Here is a 3,957-nt window from a genome sequence, read left to right as displayed (position 1 = left end):
TAAATATTGTTCCCTAAAGCCAGGGGTCGTCTGTTGAATACTACCATCATTTTGTCAGAAAAACTGGAAAAGGTTAGACTTGACAATAACTGTCCCACTGGGGAGGTGGAACTGGAGTTAAGAAAGTTCATTAGAGTGGTGTTTAGGGCAGGTTCTGAAGTGTGAAAATAAGGGCTCTCAATTGAAGTTATTGAAAAGTTAATTTTAGCTTGTTGGCAAACTTCAGCCCCTTTTGTGGAGACCCCCAACCTAAAACACCAGTCTGGGAAATAACTTCTACCCATGATTTGAAAAGTAGGGGTATCATTTGAAAGTATCCTCGCAACGTTTGTAAGAACGAGAGGAGGTGTGTTATTAAGGAGGGGGGTGAAATTTAGAGGTACTGCCATTAGGGGAATCCTAGTAGTGCTAGGATGGAGTTTACTACATAACCAACATTTTTCATATCCAGATTTCTGGGCATAGGCATATTTAAACTTCAATAATAACATTTTATCTCTAAAACCCTCTGAGTTTTCATTTCTCTTGTGTCTATCATGTGTATTATTCATATTGTTCTGTTGTGGAGTGTTAGAAGCTCCACAAATGTTCTTTATATGTCCCAAATCTTCAGGATGATAGATACAGTTAGTTATCAGCCAACTGGCAGGAATACAATCAGGGCAGTCCAGAATAGGAGGCACAAGGCTTTCCCAGAAGTATGTGGTGAAATAAGCGACGTCATCTTGTCGGAGGTCAGGGCTGTCCGCCCTCGTTGTTACCTCACTTGTACTTGCTTCTAGTCGGAGGTCAGGGCTGTCCGCCCTCGTTATTACCTCGCTTGTACTTGCTTTTAGTCGGAGGTCAGGGCTATCTGCTCCCGTTTGTACCTCTCTTTGTCTGGCTCTAGGCACCAGTTTTACTCGGGTGGCATGGATCCATGTTGGGCTCTCTTCCGTCAGTATTGTGGTCCGGGTAACGGCTACCACATTCGTCTCTGGACCATAAGCAAAATATTTGGCTCTTTTATCTTTGGTCAATCATTTTATAACTACAACATCTCCTGGTATAAAAGGGTGGGTGTTTTCCTGTGGAAGAGAAGGAAACTTACAGACAACTTTTGTTCTATCTCATCTAGTTTGGTTATCAATGTCCTAACATAGTGATCCTGAATTTGTTCTAAATCTCCTTACTGCAAGGCCAGGGGTTTCTTAGCCCATGGGGTGGGAAAGGGTCTTCCCATTAGTATTTCAAAGGGTGACAGTTTCAATGATTTGTGGGGAGTCATGCGTATTTCTGCAAGAATAATAGGCAAGGCTTCCTTCCATTTGTGAAAGATTCCTTTCTTAGTTTGTCTTTGAATGTTCTATTCATTCTCTCAACAATCCCTGAACTTTGGGGGTGATATGGAACATGACATTTCCAGTTCATTTTAAGGAATTTTACAAGTTCCTGGTTGACTTTTGAGGTGAAGGCTGGTCCTTTGTCACTATTAATTTCCAATGGACATCCCCATCTAGGAATAATATGTTGGGTCAGAATTTTGGCAACTGTCTTTGCATCCTCAGCTTTTGTGGGATATATCTCAGGCCATCGTGAGAACATATCTACGATTACCAGAGCATATTCCTGCCTACCTTTGTCACGGGGAATATGTGTGAAATAAATCTGGAGATGGGTGAATGGGGTTGTTGGATATTTGAGGTGTTGGTGGACTGCCCGATTAGGGTTGTTAGGGTTTCCCAGGAGGCATGTGATGCACCTCTGTACAAACCCAGCTACTAACTTGTCAACTTCTGTAATGTAAAAATTATTTTTAAGCAGCAGTAGCGTTGTGGCTTTACTGTTGTGGCCTACCCCATGGTACTGGGCTATAAAAAGTGGTGTACTAGCCTGTGGGATACATGGTTTCCCCTCTTTGCAAATTAGTCCACTCTTTGGACTCTTTTGCAACACTGGATAACACCAGTCATTTAGATCTGTGTCACTTGCCGAGTACTGGAGTTCCACTATCATTTGTGTGTCCTCTAACGAGGGTGGTGTTAGTACGGCCATTTGTAAGGTAGCTAATTGTTGGAGTGTGGCTTCTTTTGCTGTTTTGTCTGCTAGAGCATTACCTCTAGAAATCGGATCACCACCCCCCGTGTGTGCCCTACAATGTAGTATGGCTATCTCTGAAGGGAGGTGGACTGCAGCTAGTAGATCATTGATCACCTGGGAGTAAGAAATTATTTTCCCATCCGCTCCTACGAACCCTCGTCTGGCCCAGATCATGCCGTGGTCATGGACCACGCCGAAGGCATACTTTGAGTCTGTGTAAATGGTGACAGGCTGTCCCTCGAACAATTGGCATGCTCTGGTCAAGGCTATCAGCTCGGCAGCCTGAGCCGACTGATAGGGGATGGGTTTTGCTTCATGTATGCAGGCAGGTAAACTTACAATGGCATATCCTGCGTTGTATGTGGTGTCATTTGGTCTTGTGCATGACCCATCCACAAACACAACATGTGAATCTAGTATGGGCAGGGTTGCCATGTCTAGTCTTGGGGAAGTTTCTGTTGTTACAGAAGTTAAACAGTCATGGTCTTGTGGAATGTCATCTGTCTCACCTTTCAGTCCCAGCAATACAATTAAAATAGGGGCTGGGCCTGCATTTGGGGAACAGTATCTGATTGACAAGGATGTGTTTCCTAAGAGGATGACTTTGTATCCACTTAGACATTGGGCTGACATATGCTAGGTGTGTACCCCTCTTAGAAGATGGATGACATGGTGGGTAGTGTAAAGTGTGGTGGGGTGGCCCAGGGTGAAAGCTACTGACATTTCCACCACCATTTCACCTGCTGCTAGGGCTCTCAAACAAGCGGGCATACCTTGTACAGAAATTGGCATTACCTTAAAAAAAAAAGCTACGGGTCTAAACTTTCCAACGTGTTCTTGTGTCAGTACCCCCCCTATGGTTTTACAGTTGTTCCTTGCATATAGTTGAAATGGCTTTACATATTCAGGGAGGCCCAAAGCAGGACTACACATCATTGCTAACTTCAACTTTTCAAAAGCGTTTAACATTTCTTGTGACCATATTATATCTTTTGGTTTGTCTGACAGTGTGCATTGCCTCAAAATGTTGTCATAGTAGGAACAGTCTGGTATCCACTGTCTGCAGTAATTTATCATACCCAGGAATGATAGCATTTCTTTCTGAGTGGTTGGGTTGACCAGGCCCAAGACAGATTGGATACTGTTAGGACTGATTTTCCTACTACCTTGACTGAGAACAAAACCAAGATATTCAACTTCCTCTTTACACCATTGTAACTTTTTGGGTGAAATTTTGTGCCCACATTCATGTAACCAACCTATCAACTATAAACAATCTTCCCTGCAGGCCTCCTTTGATAGACTACAAACGAGGAGATCATCCACGTATTGTAGCAGGACAGAACCTTGGGGGGGGGTGCCAGGGTTTTAATATGGCTTGGAGGACTATGCTGTACACAACAGGTGAATCAGCATATCTCTGGGGCATACGGCACCAGGTGAGTTGTTGACACTCGAAGGTAAATGCAAACAGAGGCCTAGTGTCCTCGTGTACAGGTATGCTAAAAAAGGCATTCTTCAGATCGATTACAGAAAAATAGGTGGCTTGTGCAGGGATGGAGGAAAGGAGGGAGGTGACATCTGGTACTATCGGGGCAATGGGGATGATTAAATCATTTATTGCCCTTAGGTCCTGGACAAATCTGACACTACCGTCTGGTTTGGAAACAGAGTTGATAGGGGTACTATATGCAGAGCAGATAGGGGTTAAAATTCCCTTCTCTAAAAAGTCCTGTATCATGGGTCTTATTCCATCTAGTTTCTCTTTTGACAAAGGGTATTGTTTATGAAACACTGGTTGAGCACCTGGTTTCAGAGTTGCCCGGTAGGGGGTACAATCAATGAGACCGGTGTCAAAATCATTCTGTGACCATATGC

The 3,957-nt window shown here is 43.7% G+C and overlaps 1 long non-coding RNA gene across 1 annotated transcript; it reads right to left on the bottom strand.

Annotated features, from left to right (window-relative positions):
- Positions 1-534: 534 nt before the first annotated feature.
- Positions 535-1,295, bottom strand: LOC120910702. The gene is made up of 2 exons (XR_005741541.1): positions 870-1,295; positions 535-815 (listed from the first exon to the last, which is right to left on the bottom strand). It is a non-coding gene; the product is annotated as an uncharacterized LOC120910702 (long non-coding RNA).
- Between the last annotated feature and the right edge of the window lie 2,662 nt (positions 1,296-3,957).

Source organism: Rana temporaria, chromosome 8 (assembly GCF_905171775.1).
Source record: "Rana temporaria chromosome 8, aRanTem1.1, whole genome shotgun sequence".
Lineage (NCBI taxonomy): Eukaryota > Metazoa > Chordata > Amphibia > Anura > Ranidae > Rana > Rana temporaria.
The sequence above is the reverse complement of the archived record's forward strand: the minus strand, read 5'-3'. Positions and strand labels throughout refer to the sequence as shown.